The sequence below is a fragment of the Pseudophryne corroboree genome, chromosome 12, assembly GCF_028390025.1.
Source record: "Pseudophryne corroboree isolate aPseCor3 chromosome 12, aPseCor3.hap2, whole genome shotgun sequence".
NCBI classification, from domain to species: domain Eukaryota; kingdom Metazoa; phylum Chordata; class Amphibia; order Anura; family Myobatrachidae; genus Pseudophryne; species Pseudophryne corroboree.
The window spans coordinates 148,997,143-149,021,362 of record NC_086455.1 but is presented as its reverse complement, the minus strand read 5'-3'; the positions used below and the strand labels follow the sequence as shown (position 1 = coordinate 149,021,362).

Below are 24,220 nucleotides of genomic sequence, written 5' to 3'. Positions count from 1 at the left end.
CCAGGAACAGAGCATTTTCTCCCTCATGGAGAGGGTCAGGTGGGCAAGCATGAAGTGGACCAATGTTACCGGTAAGAATTCAGCAGTACGCCACTAAAGGTTACTAATATTTATCTTTCTACTGAATTAAATTGTCAGAAACTACCTGAAGTGTACCCATGCGGCTGCACAAAATATCTCTGTGGTGCCTTACAAATTACCATTTACATATGGAATTATATGAACATGTGGCATTATTTAACCTCATCATCTCTGAGCATGACTGATAATATTTCTCATTTATATTACATTGCAATATTGTTTGAGGCAATTTTCCCCATGCATGTAAAATATTTTATATGGGAAAATGATGTTATGTTTTTATACAAACAATTTTCACGTCTTTTCCATTCTTTTTGCTTTACAGCTGTGTCTGATACCCCTTTCAGACGTGTGGCCCGGGAATTTGGCAGGTCTAGCAGCCGGCAAATTCTCGGGTCTTAGCTCCGTGACCCTCCTGGGTTGTGTCCTTTCACACATGCAGAAATCCTGGGTTTATATACGAGTTCGCATGCATAAACCTGGGATTTAGTTGCATGTCTGAAAAGAATATTATTTATGGCAGCTGTTTGTGTTTAGCTATAACACCAGTTTGGGGTAATTATTCCTGTTTTAAATTGATCTAAATGTATCTAAATCTAAAATATTGTGTTTCAAGGGCTAAAATGCAGGTGGATTTTTTTTTATTGATATTTAAATGTTTGTAAATGTGTGAGTTAGCCCCTAACATTGACTTATATAGATTTAAAATAGATGAAAAGTTATAATAATCAACCTTTAGTAAATTTACCGCTTCGGCTATTGGTGTCTAGTAACCAAATATAGTACATTGCTTTCTATGGAGCAGGAAACACAAACCTAGAGTATTTGTTTCTCATCCCTAAAAAAAAAAAAAAAGAATGACTACTTCCATCAATATTGCTTACTGTATTAGTATTCTTTTTACTTAATATTAACTTTAATCATATGTAAAAGTTTACCTTAAGGAGAAACTGAATTGATTTGAACATACACGTCATAGTATTACATATTTATTTAACTTGTTTAGAATTGCAATTTATTGCCAATGTAAAAATATATTTGTCGAAAATATTGTAGAAGGAAAATGAATTTGAGGTGCAGATTCTGTTGTTTATTCCTCAGAAGAAAGAACTGAAAATTGATTGAGCAATAAAATATGTTGTTGCAGTATCCGCAACATTAGAGCCACGTAAGAATAGCCTTATATACCCCTTCATTATAATGTGTGCTAAAAGCAGATTTTACACAGGGGAGAAATTTTCCCATTGATACTTTAAATAGTTCTCATTATCCATTTAATTTGCTATTTAATAAAAAAAATAAAAAGAAAACTATCCTAACATAACTTTGTTCTGTTTCAAGAATAGCTGGTAATTATGTGAGTACTGAAGTACATTGCTTTAAATCAGACACAATATTTGAAAGCAAATTGAAAAACATTGATTAATATAAAAAGTAAAATGTATTGATGTAACAAGTAAATGTATATGGTGAGTATTGGGGATACGGTTCAGTGCTAAGGGGATGGATAAGGGTTAGGCTGTGAGATTGGACCATTAGGGTTAGGCAGTGGGAGGGGACAGTTAGGGTTAGGTTGCGGTAGGGTTGGGATAGGCGTAGGGGTAATGTAAAAATACTCATGAGGATCCTCCACATTCTGAGCTTTGATATTCGGCTGTCATGATTCTGAGCACCAGTACCCCGACCACCAGGATTTCATACCCAAACAAATTTAAGATCGTAGACATTTTGTCATGTCAAATTAGGGCTCACTCTAACCCAAGCTATAATATACTATAAGTTTTTCAATGTTATGTATGTACATTTGTACTTTCTGTAGTTGAAACTGTATATTGTATGCTCTTCACAAGTCATTAGCAGGCAACAGTAAGAAGTACCATTGTTTTGAAATAGGAGTCTACTCGCTTTACAATAAGACTACCACTTGGGAGTACTGGAACAATGATTTTCAAATTTCCACAAGTGTTGAGGCAAGATGAATGCTCTGTGGTGTCAATGCCAAATGAATGAACCATTGTTTCCCTGCTGATTCCCTGGTGAGTATGGCTTCATGGACTTTGAGCCATGTTTTTTGCTGAGTTATTGTCACGAGCCGGGTATCTGGACGCCATTTCTTACCCATCAGATGCCTCCTAAGGCTGGCTCAGCGCTCCAGGACCGGATCCCATCTGTTATCCTGATGTGTACATTCCTGTATCCTCTCCTGTCACTCTGGGACGCTGTCACAGTAAACGCCATATTACACCTGGCATGGCATCTCCCGCGGCCTCCGCCGCCGTCCCTGAACTTCTGCATGCAGAGTGTCTGAGTGGCGATTACGTCAGCCGCGGCCTCCACTGTGTCCGCGTGGTTGGATGTGCATCTGTCAGCCTGGCGCCTCCTGTCTCCGGTGGCCGGCGCCGCCATTACTGTTTTCATTACCACATGGATTACAAACCAAACTTCCCTCCAAGTGTCTGCATGGGCGCAGCCATCTTGGATTCTGTCAGCTGATCATTTCCACCAATCTGTTCTCAGTATTGATAATCTGCATAATTGCCTAGCCAATCCCTTCCTTGCTGCAGGTATAAATACACTGTGCCTGAGCAAGGAAGGCGTCAGTGCTTTGGTTGTCAAACCTAGTTCCTGTTTGTCTCTCTCCTGTGATTGTCTTCCAGGTTCCAGCTCCTGTCTCAAGACTTCCACCATAGAGACCCGCACCAGCATTCCACCTGCGGTGTAGCCTGACTCTCCAATCCATTGTGGATTCATCTGTTTCCAGCTACAACATTACCTGCTTCCAGCTCAGCTTCCAGCAGAGTACAGCTTCCCTTAAAGGGCCGGTGTCCTTTCTACACTTTACCACTCTCCACCGGTATTATTATTTCTCCGCTCTCAAGTTCTACATTTCAGTTCATATTTCATCGCTCCCAAGTTCATTTATTATTTAACTGGTTCCAGCCAGTATCCACTCCGTGCTAACAACAGTCTGGTTCCAGCCAGTATCCACAGCAGCTGTTTTATCTTCAGCAACCCAGCTTTTCCTGGAACACCAGCTGGCACAATCCTGGGTTATCTCCATTGCTACAGTCGGGCCTGGTAAGGACTTTCCATCTAGAAGATCATAAGAACTATCTCACACTACCAGTGCCCTGTGGCTCCTGCCATCCTGTAGTACCCAGGAACTGTATTTATTCTTTGCTGACTTTTACGTTTTCTTTTACTGCTGCTGTGTTGCGGAGTTGTCATAATAAACATCATTGACTTTTATCCAAGTTGTCGTGGTCACGCCTTCGGGCAGTTATTATTTATGTTACTTACATGTCCAGGGGTCTGATACAACCTCCCAGGTTCCGGTACATCTCAGCCCCTACAACTGAGGCTGCCTCCCGTCAGCTCAGGCCCTCAGTTGTGACAGTAAGCACTGACCTAATGAATCCAGCCGGAGACCAGGATCAAGCGGCCAGGCCGATGCAAGAACTGGCAGCCCGACTAGAACATCAGGAGGCTGCACAGGGCCACATCATCCGCTGTCTCCAGGATCTCTCTACTCGGCTGGATGGGATTCAGACAACTCTCCGTGGATCAGGCGCGTCTGGTGCGTCAACCACAGTGACTCCAGCTATAACCCCACCCACCTTACCCATTTCTGCTCCACGTCTTCATCTTCCAACGCCAGCAAAATTTGACGGATCTCCAAGATTCTGCAGGGGATTTCTCAACCAGTGTGAGATTCAGTTTGAGCTACAACCTGGCAATTTTCCCAGTGACCGTACAAAAATTGCCTACATTATTTCTCTTCTCAGTGGCTCAGCCCTTGATTGGGCATCACCGTTATGGGAGAGGTCCGACACCCTGCTATCTTCCTACACTGCCTTCGTGTCAACATTCAGGCGCATCTTCGACGAGCCAGGCCGGGTAACCTCAGCTTCATCCGAGATTCTCCGTTTACGCCAGGGGTCACGTACTGTAGGACAATATCTGATACAGTTCCAGATCCTGGCGTCCGAACTGGCATGGTACGACGAGGCCCTGTATGCTGCATTCTGGCATGGCTTATCTGAGCGTATTAAAGATGAGTTAGCTACCAGAGACTTACCTTCTAAGTTAGATGAGCTAATCTCACTCTGCATGAAAGTTGATTTACGTTTCAGAGAGAGAGCAACTGAGCGTGGAAGATCATCTGCTCCAAAATCTTCTGCTCCTCCTCCTCGTCAACTGTCACCATCTAAAGATGAGCCCATGCAACTTGGCCGTTCCCGTTTAACTCCTGCTGAGCGCCGAAGACGTCTCTCCGAGTTTCTCTGTCTCTATTGTGCAGCTCCGTCTCACACCATTAATGCCTGTCCCAAACGTCCGGGAAACTCCAAATCCTAGCTCGCCAAGGAGAGGGCCGGCTAGGAGTAATGATCTCCTCTCCATCTTCTCAAGATTGTAATCTCCCAGTCTCGCTTCAAGTTGCTCAACGTTATTGGAACGTCATTGCCCTCCTTGATTCCGGAGCAGCTGGGAACTTTTTTACCGAAGCCTATGTTAAACGGTGGTCCCTACCCACCGAGAGACTTCCTTCGTCCATTTCTTTAACTGCCGTGGATGGCAGCAAAATTTTTGATGCAGTTATTTCTTTAAGGACTCTACCAGTTCGTCTGAGAGTGGGAGTTCTTCATTCCGAACTTATTTCTTTTTTAGTGATTCCAAGAGCCACACATCCTGTGGTCCTGGGCCTTCCATGGCTCCGTCTTCACAATCCTACAATTGATTGGACGACTACGCAAATCCTGGCATGGGGTTCCTCCTGTGCTGAGACATGTTTGTTTAAAGTATTGCCTGTCTGTTCTTCCTCCCCCAGGTCGTCTGATGTTCCACCTCCTCCATATCAAGATTTCACGGATGTGTTCAGTAAAGCTTCTGCTGATATCCTTCCTCCTCATAGAGAATGGGACTGTCCGATTGATCTCGTTCCAGGGAAGGTTCCACCTCGAGGCCGAACTTATCCGTTGTCTCTGCCTGAGACGCATTCTATGGAGGAATATATTAAAGAGAACCTAGCAAAGGGGTTCATTCGACCTTCTTCTTCTCCAGCCGGCGCAGGCTTCTTTTTTGTAAAAAAGAAAGATGGTGGTCTGCGGCCGTGCATCGACTACAGAGGTTTGAACGACATTACCATCAAGAACCGTTATCCTTTACCCCTGATTACTGAGCTCTTTGACAGAGTTAGCGGAGCTACCATCTTTACAAAGCTGGACTTGCGAGGTGCATACAATCTCATCCGGATCCGTGAGGGTGACGAGTGGAAGACCGCCTTTAACACCCGTGACGGACATTATGAGTACCTCGTCATGCCCTTCGGATTGAGCAATGCTCCAGCTGTCTTCCAGCATTTTGTCAATGAGATCTTCAGAGACATTCTATACCGTCATGTCGTGGTCTATCTAGACGATATCCTCATTTTTGCCAACGATTTAGAGGAACATCGTTTTTGGGTTAAAGAGGTTCTGTCCCGTCTCCGTGTCAATCATCTCTATTGCAAATTAGAAAAATGCGTCTTTGAAGTCAAGTCCATTCCGTTTCTAGGGTACATTGTGTCCGGTTCCGGACTAGAGATGGATCCTGAGAAACTACAAGCAATCCAAAATTGGCCGGTACCCTTAACCCTCAAAGGGGTCCAGAGGTTCTTAGGGTTCGCCAACTATTACAGAAAGTTTATACGAGACTTTTCCACCATTGTGGCGCCTATTACTGCTTTCACTAAGAAGGGTGCTAACCCGTCCAAGTGGTCTGAAGAAGCCATGCAAGCATTTCATCTTTTAAAACAAAGGTTCATCTCTGCGCCTGTTCTGAAACAGCCTGACATCGACTCTCCTTTCATCTTAGAGGTGGATGCCTCCTCCGTTGGAGTAGGAGCGGTGTTATCTCAGAGGGCTAAAGATGGCCATTTACACCCTTGCAGTTTCTTCTCCCGGAAGTTCTCCCCAGCTGAGCGCAACTATGCCATTGGCGACCAGGAGTTGCTAGCCATCAAGCTCGCTCTAGAAGAGTGGAGGTATCTGTTGGAGGGAGCTTCTCATTCAATCACCATACTTACAGACCACAAGAACCTTTTATACCTGAAGGGCGCACAATGTCTCAACCCTCGTCAGGCCAGATGGGCACTTTTCTTTTCCAGGTTCGACTTTAAACTCCAGTTCTGTCCGGGCTCTCAGAATCGCAAGGCCGATGCCCTTTCCCGCTCATGGGAGCAAGAAAATGAGTCAGAGTCTTCAGACAAGCATCCTATTATAAATCCGTTGGCATTCTCCACGGTAGGGATGGACTCTACGCCCCCATCAGGGAAAAGTTTTGTGAAGCCGATGTTAAGGAAGAAGCTCATGCATTGGGCCCATGCTTCCCGTTTTGCCGGACATACAGGTATCCAAAAAACCCTGGAGTTTATCTCTAGGTCCTATTGGTGGCCAACTCTGAAAAAGGACGTCTTGGAGTTTATTGCATCTTGCCCAAAGTGTGCCCAACATAAAGTATCCCGCCAGTCGCCTGCGGGGCAACTGGTTCCACTATCCGTTCCCCGTCGACCATGGACCCACTTGTCGATGGATTTCATTACAGACTTACCCATGTGCAACAAGTTAAATACCATCTGGGTGGTAGTTGACCGGTTCACCAAGATGGCACACTTCATTCCTCTCACCGGTCTTCCGTCAGCTTCCAAGTTGGCTCAAGTATTCATACAAGAGATCTTCCGACTCCACGGTCTTCCTGAAGAAATTATCTCTGATCGAGGAGTTCAATTCACAGCCAAATTCTGGCGAAGTTTATGTCAAGTCCTCCAAGTCAAGCTAAAGTTTTCCACGGCTTACCATCCTCAGACCAATGGTCAAACCGAGAGGGTGAATCAGGACTTGGAGGCCTTCCTCCGCATCTATGTGTCCTCCTCTCAAGATGACTGGGTTCAATTACTTCCCTGGGCCGAGTTCTGTCATAACAACCAGTATCATTCTTCATCTGCTTCAACACCATTCTTCACTAACTTTGGATTCCACCCTAAAGTCCCTGAGTTCCAACCGCTTCCAGCAACTTCTGTTCCCGCAGTGGATATCACCTTGCATCAGTTTGCCAATATCTGGAAGAGCGTACGATCAGCTCTGCTCAAGGCATCGTTCAGGTACAAGAAGTTTGCGGATAAGAAGCGTCGAGCAGTTCCTGCTCTCAAGGTGGGTGATCGGGTATGGTTATCCACGAAGAATTTGAGGTTAAGAGTTCCCAGTATGAAGTTTGCACCTCGCTATATCGGTCCTTTCAAGATTGAACAAGTCATCAATCCTGTTGCTTACAGACTCCAGTTGCCTCCCTTCTTAAAAATACCCAGGACATTCCATGTTTCCCTGTTGAAACCGCTGATCTTGAATCGGTTTCATTCCTCACTTCCTCCAACTCCGAAAGTCCAAACTCAACGAGGCGTTGAGTATGAAGTGGCCAAGATCCTGGACTCACGTCACCGTTACTGTCCACTACAATATCTTATTGACTGGAAGGGTTATGGTCCTGAGGAACGTTCATGGACCAATGCTTCTGATGTCCATGCTCCTGCCTTGGTCCGGAGATTCCATTCCAAGTTTCCTCAAAAGCCAAAGAAGTGTCCTGGGGCCACTCCTAAAGGGGGGGGTGCTGTCACGAGCCGGGTATCTGGACGCCATTTCTTACCCATCAGATGCCTCCTAAGGCTGGCTCAGCGCTCCAGGACCGGATCCCATCTGTTATCCTGATGTGTACATTCCTGTATCCTCTCCTGTCACTCTGGGACGCTGTCACAGTAAACGCCATATTACACCTGGCATGGCATCTCCCGCGGCCTCCGCCGCCGTCCCTGAACTTCTGCATGCAGAGTGTCTGAGTGGCGATTACGTCAGCCGCGGCCTCCACTGTGTCCGCGTGGTTGGATGTGCATCTGTCAGCCTGGCGCCTCCTGTCTCCGGTGGCCGGCGCCGCCATTACTGTTTTCATTACCACATGGATTACAAACCAAACTTCCCTCCAAGTGTCTGCATGGGCGCAGCCATCTTGGATTCTGTCAGCTGATCATTTCCACCAATCTGTTCTCAGTATTGATAATCTGCATAATTGCCTAGCCAATCCCTTCCTTGCTGCAGGTATAAATACACTGTGCCTGAGCAAGGAAGGCGTCAGTGCTTTGGTTGTCAAACCTAGTTCCTGTTTGTCTCTCTCCTGTGATTGTCTTCCAGGTTCCAGCTCCTGTCTCAAGACTTCCACCATAGAGACCCGCACCAGCATTCCACCTGCGGTGTAGCCTGACTCTCCAATCCATTGTGGATTCATCTGTTTCCAGCTACAACATTACCTGCTTCCAGCTCAGCTTCCAGCAGAGTACAGCTTCCCTTAAAGGGCCGGTGTCCTTTCTACTTTACCACTCTCCACCGGTATTATTATTTCTCTGCTCTCAAGTTCTACATTTCAGTTCATATTTCATCGCTCCCAAGTTCATTTATTATTTAACTGGTTCCAGCCAGTATCCACTCCGTGCTAACAACAGTCTGGTTCCAGCCAGTATCCACAGCAGCTGTTTTATCTTCAGCAACCCAGCTTTTCCTGGAACACCAGCTGGCACAATCCTGGGTTATCTCCATTGCTACAGTCGGGCCTGGTAAGGACTTTCCATCTAGAAGATCATAAGAACTATCTCACACTACCAGTGCCCTGTGGCTCCTGCCATCCTGTAGTACCCAGGAACTGTATTTATTCTTTGCTGACTTTTACGTTTTCTTTTACTGCTGCTGTGTTGCGGAGTTGTCATAATAAACATCATTGACTTTTATCCAAGTTGTCGTGGTCACGCCTTCGGGCAGTTATTATTTATGTTACTTACATGTCCAGGGGTCTGATACAACCTCCCAGGTTCCGGTACATCTCAGCCCCTACAACTGAGGCTGCCTCCCGTCAGCTCAGGCCCTCAGTTGTGACAGTTATCTTCCATGAGGGCCGGACAGCCCATCTGGCAAATGCCAGAAGGGCCGATGTGCTGTTGGGCTGGTCCTGTCACACAGAGGGCTGAGTAGGCTGTATGCAGCGCAGCCTCCGGCTCTCTGGTCTAGCCACCCCCCCTCCTTGGAATGGAGGGGCTGTATACTGCCGTACACTACTGCTATATATCCTCTGTGTGTGATCCAGAGCAAAAAATACATTTCTATTGGTGCGTCACTCAGTGATGACTACCAGTACTGCTGTACACTACTGCTGTATATCTGTGGGTTCCGGTATGAATGGTCGACCATGTTATGGTTGACAGTCATTAGGTCGACCACTATTTGTCGACATTGACATGGACACATGGTCGACACATGAAAATGGTCTACACATGAAAGGTCGACATATGAAAAGGTCGACATGAGCTTTTTAACTTTTTTTGGTGTCGTTTTTTTGCGTAAAGTGACTGGGAACCCCAATTAGTGCACCGCGTCCCCTCGCATGGTGCCTTCGCTCCGCTACCGCTTCACTCGGCACACTTTACCGTTCCAATCGTAGTCCATGTGGATCGTAAAGTATGGAAAAGTTCCCCAAAAGAAAAAAAAGTTAAACTCATGTCGACCTTTTCATATGTCGATCTTTCACGTGTCGACTATTTTCATGTGTCGACCATGTTTCCATGTCGACCATGTCAATGTCGACCAATAGTGGTCGACCTACTGACTGTCGACCATAACATGGTCGACCATGTGAACGGATACCATATCTGTGTGGGATCCAAAGCCAAAAACATATTTCTATTATGTATTTGAAAGGGATTCTCTGTCTGCTGTATACTCATGAGGATCCTCCACATTCTGAGCTTTGATATTCGGCTGTCATGATTCTGAGCACCAGTACCCCGACCACCAGGATTTCATACCCAAACAAATTTAAGATCGTAGACATTTGGGAGATCTGTCTGTCCATCCAGGGGCTCCACCCCAGTGCACAATTAAAATAATAACAGCTAAAAACAAAAAGCCTAAAATTATAATATATATAATATTTGTTTGTGCTGTACCCCAGTATACTATTCAATTTTTTTTATTTATTTTCACAAGTACTGTGACACTACTAGTCTGACTGCAGTATATTATTTCCTACTCATAAACGCATTGTGCAATGCTGTCAGTGTAGTCAACTGCAGTGTGTAATTATTATATATATTTCTGATTAATTTGTGCGACACTGTAATCGCCGGTGTTCAACGAGGCTGAATGTCATCTTCCTGCTGTCAGATTCTCGCATGTTTTGAATTCAATATAAGTCCTGTGCATCGGCGAAATCTTCACTCCGGCTGTGGAGAGTGTACTGGACGTATGTGTCGATCTCCAGTACTGTCACTGCGTTGTCTGCTGTATCTGAAAGGGACTCTCTCTGTCTGCTCTATCTGAAAAAGGGGTGCTCCTTCTTTCTGCTGTATCTGAAAGGGGTGCTCTCTTTGTCTGCTGTATCTGAAAAAGGGGTGCTCTCTCTGCTTGCTGTATATGAAAGGGGTGATTTGTCCACCCATCCAGGGGGTCTGCTCCAGTGTAAAATTAAAATAATAAAAGCTAAAAACAAAAAGCCTCAAATTATATACCGCTACAATGTAGCAAGTAATAAGGCCAGGAAAGCAGTTTGATCTAACTGGCCCATCATAGACACTGATCTTCCTAGTATGTAGCAGAAATGTATTATGTGCTGCTACTCAAGAGGCAGAAATATACGTGATTATGTTGTTCATAACGATATCGCCGCATTTGGGGAAAAAAGACAAGAACCACTTTTCTTGGGCCACCGAAAAATGGATGTTTCAAATGTACGGGGTGTGTCACATGCTTACTGGTGACATAATTAAAAATCCCTGTTCTGGTAAAATCTTTAAGATAAAACACAGATTATCATGCACTTCTAAGTTTGTGATTTATGCTCTGGTTTGCCACTGTAGTAAATACTACTGTGCATAGGCAAAACAGAGTGCCTATTTAAAGTAAGGATGGGCAAGCATAGATATGTTATACAGGAGGCGGTGCTTTCTGGTAATAGTGACAAGCCGGTGGCAAGACACTTTTCTCTGGCTGGACACTCACTAACCTCTATTAGACACAAAATTGTTGACCATATTCCCCCACTTACCAGCGGTGGTTATACGTCTAAGATGTTGTTGCAGCGGGAGGTTAAGTGAATCTTTTTATTGGACACACTTAGCCCCCAGGGTCTAAATGAACAAACTGGTCTGAGCAGCTTCATTTGATTTAATTGATATTTTTCTTACAGCATCTAGCAGGTAAGTTAGCCCTCTGTCTGGATGTGTTTTAGTATGAGCTTTTATCGTAAGGCCTTACTGTAGACAAATCACATGGCCCTATGTGGTAAGTGCCATTATGTAGTGTTAGGACTGCTGATATCAGAGAAGCCTTGACGCGGCCAGCAGCTAAACATGTCTTTGCAAACACATGTGACCAATTTCTCTGAAATTCTATTACCAGATAGGTTCAGGTATTGTCACAGGTAATTTTTAGTGTGCTGGGGAGATACCAGGGGGGAAGCACCCTCCTCTCTGTCTGCTGTTTGTTTGTGACCCCCCCTATTATAGTTCCTGATATATAATTATCTCCAGGAATAATTGAGCAATTACCACTATTTGAAGGTCCCAATGAGCACAGTGACCTCCATCATCCGTAAATGGAAAAAGTTTGGAACCATCAGGACTATTCCTGGAGCTGGCCAAACCATCTAGACTGAGCAATCAGGGGAGAAGGGCTCTAGTCAGAGAGGTGACCAAGAACCCGATGGTCACTCTGTCAGAACTATAGCATTCCTCTGTGGAGAGAGGAGAACATTCCAGAAGGACACCATCTCTGCAGCAATAAACCTATCAGGGCTGTATGGTAGAGTGGCCAGACGGAAGCTACTCCTTAGTAAAAAAGCACATGGCAGCCCACCTGGAGTTTACCAAAATGCACCTGAAGGACACTCAGACCATTATAAACAAAATTCTCTGGTCTGAGTAGACAAAGATTGAACTCTTTGGCATTAATTCCAGGCGTCATGTTTGGAGGAAACCAGGCATCGCTCATCACCAGGCCAATACCATCCCTACAGCGAAGCATGATGGTGGCAGCATCATGCTGTGGGGATGTTTTTCAGTGGCTGGAACTAGGGAAAAGATGCATGCAGCAATGTACAGAGACATCCTGGAAGAAAACCTGCTCCCGAGCGCTCTTGACCTCAGACTGGAATGACCGTTCAAGGAGTGGCTTCTGGACAACTCTGTGAATGTCCTTGAGTGGCCCAGCCAGAGCCTAGACTTGAATCCGATTGAACATCTCTGGAGAGATCTGAAAATGGCTGTGCATCGATGCTTTCCAACCTGATAGAGCTTGAGAGGATGCCCAAAGATAGGTGTGCCAAGCTTGTGGCATCCCATTCAAAAAGACTTGAGGCTGTAATTGCTGCCAAAGGTGCATCAACAAACTATTGATCAAAGGCTGTGAATACTTATATACATGTGATTTCTTTTAGTTTTTTATTTTTAATAGATTTGCAAAAATCTAGAAAAAACTTTTTCATGTTTTTATTATGGGGTATTGTGTGTAGAATTGTGAGGGGAAAAATAAATTTATTCCAGATTGAAATAAGACTGTAACATAACAAAATGTGGAAAAAGTGAAGAGCTGTGAATACTTTCTGGATAAATTCTATTCATAATAATTACAAATTAACTAAATTTATATTAAATAAATATAAATAAACTCTCAGTCTCCACACTTTTATAGGGTACCTTCTGCATATCAAAATGAAGAATTTGATCCAAAATAATAAATTAAAATCATGATTACAGCATCTAAAATATTGTCTTTTTTTTTCTTCTTCTTTGCCTTAACCACTTGCCTGGCATGGTCGCATCAGTTGTGACCATGCCTGGAAGTGTCTTATTTTTAGATGGTCACACAGGATACGACCAGTCAGATAAACAGTGTTAGCAGCGGCAGGGAAGGGAAACTTCCCCCCTGCTGCAGCTGTCGGAGGGACTGTAAGGTCCCTCTGCCTCCTTGCACTCTCCCCTACTGATTGCCATGCTGCCGATCACTGCTAATTGGTCAGCATGTGCTGCTGATTGGTTGTATGACCGGGAGCTCTTTACTGACTCGACTCTGGATGAGTCCCTCTTCGCACCCTTTTCTCCGGGAGCGCTCTTATTATCCAAACCCTCCTCGATTCCGACCCACCTTTTTCATGATATTTACTATACATGGCGATCCTTACACAAGAAATTTAAATGCAAACCCATGGTTTCAGCATGTATCCTATTATGGGGTAACCCGGCTATCCCTCCATCTCTCATGAATCCTAATTACCACCTCTGGAAAGAGAAGGCCCTGTCTAATTCTTCCAAAGTGTTTGACCAGGGGTCTCAATACTCCCATTCTCAATTTTACGAGAGAAATTTGACCTCCCATATTCCCATTTTTTCATGTATTTGCAGACACGACATTATCTAGATACAGTCTCTCGCTTGCGCACTATATCGCAAGAACCTTCCATTTCCCCTAACCCATTACTGGTGTCACTTAACACTCCTAAATCTGGCCCAAGTTCAACACATATTGGACAGATTTATTCCATTTTGACATCTGCATCGACAGATGACAGATGGGATAGACTTCTCACTGAAAAAAAAAAAAAGTCAAATTGAGATGAGGTACCCAGTGGAGGAGAGCTGAGGTACCCAGTGGAGGAGAGGTGGGAGGGGAGGCACGGGGAGACTAGTGGGGACAGCCGCGGGCAGATGGAGGAGAGCAGCACTACAGTAGTGCTGCAGAAGGATGTCTCATAGCCGTCAGACCTCACGGCAGTGTCCACCCAGCTCCAGCAAGCGTGACCTCACTTGCTGGAGCCGGGTAGACGCTGCCATGCGCGGCTGTGAGACATCCTGCTGCAGCGCTGTGCTGTAGTACTGCTCTCCCCTGTATGTCCGCGGCTGTCCCCCATCTCCCCGCGGCTCCCCCCCACTCTCCTCCTCTGGGTCCCACATCTCAGTCCGACATTTTTTTATGTCGGACTGAGATGGTTGGAAACGGGGCCAAATCCTGTCGAATTTGGCCCCGTTTCACTCCAAAGTACGTGAATCGGCAGCTATTCCGCCGATTCACGTACTATGCGACAAGTCGAATTCCACGTCTTGTCGAATAAAAACTGCAGGGCTTGAATAGGTCGAATCACTATTCGACCTTAAAAAGTCGAAAACTGCCGTCTTTTCGACAGACGGCAGTATTCGACCCTAATTAAATATACACCTATATCTCTCCCATACAACATGCTACATTTAACCCCGCAAAATCTGGGGAATGCCCTAAATGTCATATAAGCATAGCTTCCTTTTATCATATGTTTTGGGAGTGTGGTTTGATCCGGCGATTCTGTCATAAAATGGTGGCATATATTAACCAATTACTCCATGTACGAGGGATGGCGACTCCCTTATCTTGCTATTTGTGCGAAATTTTCAGAATGGGAACTGGGTACTGGGAAACGACAGTTCCTACCATTTCTCACTGTCCTAGTACGGGTCTCCAAAAAAATGTTTTTGTCTCCCTGGCTTTCATCATCCTCACCCACTCTGGTGGAGGTTCATGGCAAACTTTTACAAATATTATATTATAACAGAAAATCAGCCCAGGTTAATATAGAAACCGGTGTCAAGTCTTTTTATAAAAAGTGGGGTCTCTATATTGATTTGCAGGATCAGTCCACACAGACTCAAATTTTTAAAGTCCTTGAGCATACTGAATGGTTCCTTCATAGCAAACTTTTGGAAGACTCTGCGTTGTGATACTCCTCCCCCTTGCATTCCTATATTATTGTCACGATCCAGGTAATTCCTTATCAGTATTTACCTTCCAAATGCCTCCTGAGACTGTCCCAGCGTTCCAAGCCTGGATTCCATCTGCACTGTCTGTGTGCAGCACGCTGCATCTCATTGTCTCATATCTCTTTACTGTGATTCTGGCAGCTTCATGGTTAAGCTCACATTCAAGTTACAAACAATCTTTCCCTCCAAAAGCTAACATGGGCGCAGCCATGTTTTCCTTGTCACATGTTACATTTCAGCTTATCAGCTGCACTCTGGTCTCAGCCTAGTTATCCAGCAGCTGCACTCTAGACTCTGCTTAATCAGCCAGCCTATCCCTGCTTCCCAGCAGGTATAAATATCCTGTTCCTGGAGTGGAAAGATGTCAGTGCTTCAATTGTCTTCAGTGATTCCAGTGTGCAGTCCTCCCATGGACTTTCTCTGCAGTACAGCCTGACTCTGCAGTGTCTCATCATTGCACCCTGTGACTGGCAGTTATCCGACACCGGCTTCCAGCTTCCAGCGGTGCTCTGCCCTGCCAGTAACCATCGGTGTTCCGCCATCGATCCCAAGTAACCATCGGTGTTCAGTCATCGATCTCCAGTCACCATCGGTGTTCAGTTATCGATCTCTAGTCACCATCGGTGTTCCGCCATTGATCCCTAGTCACCATCTGTGTTCCGCCATCGATCCCAAGTAACCATCGGTGTTCCGTCATCGATCTCCAGTCACCATCTGTGTTCCGCCATCGATCTCCAGTCACCATCGGTGTTCCACCATCGGTGTTCCGCCATTGATCTCAAGTCACCATCGGTTTTCTCTCATCAGTATTCCTCCGAACTGTGTTTAATAAACTCTTTATACTTTTTACAAAGTTGTCTTGGTCACGCCTTCGGGCATTTGTTCTAAAGGTTCCCTGCATGTCCAAGAACCCTGTACTGCCTCCCAGGTACACATATACCTCAGCCCCTACAACTGAGGCTTCCCCCTAGTCAGCACCAGCCCTCAGTTGTGACAATTATTTTGCATTAACTACACTCTCTGAATTTATATTGAAGTACTAATTACAATCTCATGATATATGGCATCCTCAACCTCCCTCCCCATCTCTCCTCATGTGTGTTCCTACATCCCTTTCCCCTACTTTTTTTTTCTTTTCTTTTTCCCTTGTCTTTTTCTCTCCTTTCTTCTTCTTTCTTCTTCTTTTCTTCTAATGATGTGATACTGTTAGTGTTATTTCATGTTCTACACTGTTTACTTGTAAAAGATTGTCTCATTGTTTGTACACACCATTTTATGCTGCTATTACTGTGATACCTTGGCATATGTTTTTGGTTGTATCGCCCTTATAGTTCCTGGTCATTCACTTAAAAACTTGGTATCTCTATATTCTGATGTTGGTTTTAAGCCCCTGGTATATAATACTGTTTATTGGTCTACCACTTATGCCTATGGTTCCCTACTTTAGTAGCTTTCAACCTATTGGTATTGATGTGTACGTATTTCTATTCGGTTCTTCTCTTGCGATCACTACCTGATTGCGTTTGTATTATGTACAATGTTATATGACAAAAACAAAATAAACAGATTTAACAAAAAAAAGATAATTCAAAGAGAAAAGATAATTTAGACAAAGGGGAAAGGAATGCTATCAAAACCTTGGGGGATAATCATGAAGTTATAATAAAGATGGCTGACAAAGGTGGGGGTATTGGTATTGTAAATAAAAAGGATTATATGGAGGAATCCCTGAGATTGAGTGATTTAGCTACATATGCTAAGCTTCACGCTGATCCCAGCGGAAGAATAGTAGATGAGTTGAAAGTACTCTTAGATAATGGAATAGAAAGAAGTTGTATTAATCGGGAGGAATATATATATATATATATATATATATATATATATTTATAATCCACACCCACGAATATCTTTGTTTTATCATTTGCCAAAGATTCATAAGAGGCAAAAAAATCCCCCCTGGGTGTCCTATAATATCTGGGATGGAATCCGCCACTGCCAGACTGTTTGAATTTGTTGACATTTATATTAAAAAATATGTAATCGATCTTAATTCGTATGTTAAAGATTCAACCGCTATTTTAAAATGTTTAGACAGTTTTGAATGGAATGTGGGGTATAGCTGGTGTACAATAGATGTAGAGTCACTGAACACCAGCATCCCCCACCAAAAAGGTGTGGAAGCTGTTAAATACTACCTTGACAAAGATGAAGCCCTAAGTGAATATCAAAGGAAGTTTTATTTTGGATTGTATTATATTTGTCTTAAAGAATAATTACTTTCTATTTAATGACCAGTTTTATATTCAACAATGTGGGACAGCGATGGGGAAGCCTTATGCGCCAAGTTTCTCAAACCTCTATCTAGGGAAATGGGAGGAGGAAATTATTGAAACTAATAATATTTTTCAAGACAATATAAAACTATATAAACGCTATATAGATGATGTGTTAATAGTGTGGCAATGTAGTAGGGAAAGTTTTGAACACTTTCTGGAGGGTCTTAATTGCAATGCATATAACTTGAAGTTTACGTCAAATTTTCAAACTGAAAAAATAGAATATCTTAACTTGTATTAGATACAAGTAAATAGGTATATGGGTCAAAGATCGAAACTTATACACACATTAAGAAAGTGGACAGTAATAACTATATCCACTATGATAATTGCCACTTAAAAAAGTGGGTTAATAACATACTGCTTTCGCAATTTATTAGAATTAGACGTAACTGTGTACATATCTCCAAATTTAATGAATAGTCATTAATGTATAGTAAAAATAATTCTTGAAAAGAAATATCCTGAGAAATTGGTTACAAAGTGTAGAGAAAAGGTTAGAGGAATGGAAAGAACTAATGTTACGTTATAAAGAAAGGGTACCAAATGATAACAGCTTTGTTCCATTTTATTACTGGATTTAATTAAAAAAATAAAGAAATAAGAGATATCATGTGTAAGCATTGGGATGTGTTAAAACTAGACCCTATTTTAAATAAAAAATTTCCTGAAACACCGCAATTAGTATTTAAACATGCTACTACCTTGAAGAATAGATTGCCACCAACTAAACTAAAGACAACTAATGAAAAATCTTGGTTGGGTAATATTAATGGCTTTTTTTCCTGTAGTAAATGTAAAGTCTGAAAGTATACCAGTAGGGATAGAAAAAAGATTTGGAATGCAAACAATACGGAATCGTGGGATATTAAGGGGCTAATAATTGTCATACGACGTGTGTGATCTATATGTTGGAATGTGGTTGCGGAGCAAGATACATAGGAAAGACTAAACGTCAATTAAAGCTTAGAATATTGGAACACACAAGAAATATTATAAATAGATTAACTACCCATAGTGTCCCTAGACATTTTGCTAATTGTTGTAACTCCTCTCTGGAGAAATTTACATTTAAAGCTTTGGAACATGTAGTTTTGAATGAGAGGGGTGGAGATATTTTGAGACAATTAAGTAGAAGAGAGACATTTTGGATTTATAGATTAAATACATTGTCACCATTTGGTTTAAATTAAACATATGATATTACACCATTTTTACAGGGTTAAAGCTTTTTTTATTTTTTATATAGAGTTGTCAGGCATCTTATAATGTCTTTTATATGGATTAAGTAGACAATCCCGCTAATAATAGCATTAACCGGTCTCTTCTGTAGTTGTTTCATTATCTCTCCACTTTAATCTCCATTAGGGTTCTAATGTAATAATTCCGGTGTAAGAGGGAACAGTACACTTAAGTCCCATCTCCATTAACAATATACGAGGAGGGAAGACAGTGTGTATTACTATAGTCGGCCTCCGAGTCAGCATTGAGGGAGTTAGGGTTTCTGTTCGGGGTGCTCTCATGGTTTACGGCAGCTTTGTGAGCATCACAGGGGGACACCTACCTTGTAAATGTAGCTTCGGTCAGAGGACTCTCCTCCCCCTTTTTCTATGTATATGTAGGTCCAATAAATATGACCTTAGTTCATCTCAAATTTCCCGTTTTACATATATGTGTGAATATGTGTTTATTTCTTTTGTGCAGACACCTCAATGCGGGACACTGATATTGAATTTCATAGATATTTTATAATGATTTTTTTTTTTAATTGATATTCAGCAAATAAACATTGAATTTTAAAACATAAATAATTCTTAAATATGGGAATATATATAATATGTAAAAAATTCCCCTTTAGGTGTCTAAACATTTTGTAAAATATGGTAACATTGCTAGCTATATATATATATATATATATATATATATATATATATATATATATATATATATATATATATATATATATATATATATATAGCAATGTATAAGTTTTGTTATAAATATGTCTGATATGTTATTCTGTACTGTATTAAGCACACTGTATGTATCGTAATGTGCTGTTGAGGTAATTGAACTAATTAGAGCAAGTGCTATAAATATGTAGTCTGAGAGACATAGACTACCCCCCCTGACGAAGTCCAATAGTGAGGAAACGCATTGGGAATGGCCTTGGAGGACGTGATTGACACACAGCTGTCTAACACCAGGTCCATGAGCTGAGATGCTGAGGAAGAAACACCAGCGCCATAGCCATGTGGAATGTGCTGCTAGCTGCTATCCGGAGGCACTGGTGAACCATCCACTTTCTTGTGGTTTTAAACTATGATGTATGTGAGCTTGTTACTTTTTAGTAAAACATGTTTGATACTATATCTCATCGAGTGTGCCCTCATTTTCTTGTAGTTCAAATGCATTTGGAATAACAGTTGTTTGTAACACTGTTAAAGAGGTGCCTGCATTCACATCATTTAAACAAAGGACTTTAATTGGAAAAGAAGAGAGGACACTGATTGCACAACCACTCTCTCTCTCTCTCTCTCTCTCTCTCTCTCTCTCTCTCTCTCTCTCTCTCTCTCTCTCCTATCTATCTATCTATCTATATATATATATATATATATATATATATATATATATAAATTAGAGATGAGCGGGTTCGGTTCCTCGAGATCCGAACCCCCCCGAACTTCACCTATTTTACACGGTTCCGAGGCAGCCTCAGATCTTCCTGCCTTGCTCGGTTAACAAGAACGCGCCCGAACGTCATCATCCCGCTGTCGTATTCTCGTGAGATTCGTATTGAATATAAAGAGCCGCGCATCACCGCCATTTTCACTCGTGCATTGGAGATGATAGCGAGAGGACGTTGCTGCGTTCTCTCAGTTTCTGTGCTCAGTGTGCTGCAAATATCTGTGCTCAGTGTGCTGCAAATATCTACGTTCTTTGCCTGAAAACGCTCCATATCTGTGCTGCATTGTAGTTGTGCGCAGTACATAGTAGGAGGACAGTGCAGAATTTTGCTGACCACCAGTGTATGTGTGTGTGTGTGTATGTGTGTGTGTGTGTATGTGTGTATATATATATATATATATATATATATATATATATATTGGAGAGCGCAAATGAGGAGTAATAAAAAGTATACGATTTTACTTGAAATAACTGCTTACATACATTTCACTTTAAAACAAACGGCATGTGTGGAATACTGCAACACAGCCACTGCATCCGCAATGAAGACTTCTCACAGAGCCCGCTCTGGTCACGGTCACTGACGTCACCACGTCCACGTCCAAGCCACGCCCTACGCGTTTCGTCCAATCAGGGACTTCGTCAGGGGTGTGGTTTGCATTCTCAATCACAGTCTCTTATATACCCATATTGGGCGGTTCTTTCCCATCTTTCTCCCATTATTTAATTAGTACTAACAAGCAAATATAAGTATATATATATATATATACACAAAAGAAATATTTACAAGAGAGGATTCTTATGGGAATAACCATTTAGACGTTGTAGTTATGGAATCGATCTTAACAAAATACAAAGTAGCAGGTTTTTAACTTTTTATAAAGCAACTATAATTACAATTTCAGACAACTAGCCCATATTAATCCTGACTTGTCACAGGTTTAAAGTGCATAGATTGAATAAGTAAAGCATATAACAATTTAGATGGTAGAGCTGCTCATGCAGTGTTAACCCCCCCAATGCTGCGCTATGTGCACGGGAACCGGGACCTCGCCACAGCCGTTCTCGTGCAAAGCGCTATCAATTGAAGAGTCCACAGTGCAGAAGCAATCTTCAACAGGAATACGATTTTTTTAAAAAGACAATTATGTCCTTTACAATAAATACCATTTGAATATTTCAGTACAGGGAATGTTCTAAAGTACATATATAGTTTAAACAGAGTTCAGATTTCTATTAAACCTTATTCATAGACGGCTTGTCTGTATTATCACAACACATCACAAATTGGGAAAGACATATATTATATATAAATATATACACAACATATAAAATCTCAAGTGGTGATCTAATTCTGCGGTGTCCGACCTCACAACTGCTGCGCTAATGTGTACGAGCCGGGACCTAACCACTGCCGCTCACACACAAAGCGCTGCCGTTAAAGAAGTCAGCAACGCACAAGTGATCACCTCTGTGATTATAGTTTATTAACCACTTCCTTATCATATAAACATATATATAACCAGGATAAATATATAGACAGAACAAAGATATAATTTATATATTCCAAATACCCGTGATAGGACCTACACGTCAGAAATGGACAACCCATTATCAATCATGCACATCCATCACGGATAATTATTGAATTCATTATGCAAAAAAGGAACAATGTCACATCCTTCATTCAATCCAAAGGGTGAAAAAGTATTCAAGGTATAGATCCAGAAGGTTTCTCGCTGCGATAGTCGTTTTAGTATATCTCCCTTTCTATCATCCACTTGAATTTTTTTCTATAGCCTTGAATGAAAATCCCTTTAATTTAGATTCACAACATTCTTTAAAATGGCGTGGAACGCTATGATTTTCCACTTTATTTAATATATTACGTGTATGTTCTAAAATACGTAATTTCAATATGCGTTTTGTTTTTCCTACATAGCGTTTTCCACATTTACACTCCAGTAAGTATATCACAAAAGTGCTGAGACAACTCAATTTCCCTTTTATTTTCCAGGATTTACTATTTGATGAGTTAAAGAATTGTTTATTGTCTTTATTTGCATATTGACAAACTTTACATTTAGTGCAAGCAAAAAATCCTTCCAGCTTCTTTATTTTATCCTCGGCTCTTATACTTTTTAAATTTACTTGGTGCTAGTTTATTCCTTAATGAGCATGATCTCTTATATACTACCTGTGGTTGTGGAGGTATGATGTCACACAAAAGTGGGTCAAGGCATAATATACCCCAGTGTTTTTGTAGTATCCCCTTTATGCTAGCTCCCCTTGTATTAAATCTAGTTATAAATGGGATATCAAACTTTCCATTATTACTTTTTTCTTTTTCTTTGTAAACTACCAATTCTGTTCTATCTCTATCCCTTGCTTTTATATAACTTTCTTCAATAACATTATCTGGATATTTCTTGCTATTAAACAGTTTTTTATAGATGGTAGCTTGTTCTTCAAAGGTAGTCAAATCCGAGCAATTACGCCTCAAGCGAATAAATTGTGAATACGGTATGTTATTCAGCCATTTTTTATAATGGCAACTCTGATAATGTACATAACTGTTCCTATCAGTTTCTTTAATATATGTGTAAGTTCTTATACTATCTCCTGTATTACATCCAGTACTGTCCAAGGTTAAGTCAAGAAAATTAATTTTATCTTTCTGGATATTTGAAGTAAAGCGGAGATTAAAGCAATTCCCATTCAAATAAGACATGAAGTTTTCAAACATAAGTTCATTACCTGACCAGATTATTAGTATATCATCTATAAATCTTTTATATAGATGTATATACGAAAGAAATGGATTATTATCTTTTTCTACAGTTTCCTCCTCCCATTTACCTAGATAAAGATTAGCTAGACTCGGAGCATATGAAGTCCCCATCGCTACTCCGCAGTCCTGGTTAAAATAATTATCCTGGAATTTAAAATAATTATTATTTAGGATGTATTGAACACATTCCAATAAAAACTCTTTCTTTTGCATAGTAATATTCTCATCCAGATCAAGGAACATTTGGACTGCTTCTAAACCCCCATCATGGGGTATACTAGTATATAATGCTTCAACATCGATTGTTACCCAAAAGAAACTTTTATCCCATTTAAGATTGCTAATATCATTCAGAATTTGGGTAGAGTCTTTTACATACGATTTTAAATGGGTTACATAATCTTTAATGTGTGCATCAATAAACTCAGATATACGGGAACTTGCAGACCCTATTCCTGCTATTATAGGGCGTCCCAGAGGTTTTTTCAAACATTTATGTACCTTAGGAAGGCTATAAAAAATAGGTATAATATGATTTGGAATAAACAAAAAAACAAATTCATCTTGGGAAATAGCCTGATTAGTTATACCCCTTTGTAGAAGTATCCTAATTTCCTCTATTATACGATCTGTTGGGTCCTCATTTAATTTTGTATACGTATTGCTATCGCCCAATAAACGGTAACATTCCTCCAAGTAATCTTTCTTATCTAATACCACTATGCCTCCCCCTTTATCGGCCATCTTAATGACCAGTTCAGGGTTACTTTCCAGGGTTTTTAGAGCCTGTCTTTCTACTCCAGTCAAATTATCTTTATATTTAGTTTTTTCTTTACATAATGTCTCCATATCTTTTTTTACTAAATTAAAGAATGTATCAATATAATTTCCCCGAGATTCTACCGGGTAATATGTAGATTTCTTTTTAAAAGGATTAGGATTTGCTTTAACATCTAACGATGCTGCATTAGTTTTAGAAACATGTCGTTTCAACGTTAGGTTTCTAATAAATTTGTTAGTATCAATAAAAAGTTCAAATCCATTTTGTCCTGAACTAGGTGCAAATGACAAACCTTTTGATAACAATTGAATTTCCGTGTCATTCAGTTTATAACTAGATAAATTAAAAACCTCTAGTTTTAATGGGAGTTCTGTCGTCTTATTTTTGTTCCTCTTTCCTCCTCCTTTGCCTCTTTTACATCCTCCTTTTTTTCTTTTCACACTGGTTCCTGGACTTGGTTCCATATCCCTGTTTCTCATTTCTCTCCTTTCCCTCCATGATGGTTCCCTGTGAAAAAAACGTTGTTCTTGTTTTCTGAATCCTGGTGAGTCCAAGTTCCCGTATATCTGAGTTTATTGATGCACACATTAAAGATTATGTAACCCATTTAAAATCGTATGTAAAAGACTCTACCCAAATTCTGAATGATATTAGCAATCTTAAATGGGATAAAAGTTTCTTTTGGGTAA

General features: G+C 41.5%; 1 long non-coding RNA gene across 1 annotated transcript in view; it reads left to right on the top strand.

The window, feature by feature from the left end:
* LOC134981036 (uncharacterized) overlaps positions 1-24,220 on the top strand; it is a 68,869-nt gene continuing 44,649 nt past the window's right edge. Inside the window, exon 1 of the long non-coding RNA XR_010190505.1 lies at positions 1-71. This is a non-coding gene — a long non-coding RNA (uncharacterized LOC134981036). The remainder of the gene's footprint in view (positions 72-24,220) is intronic.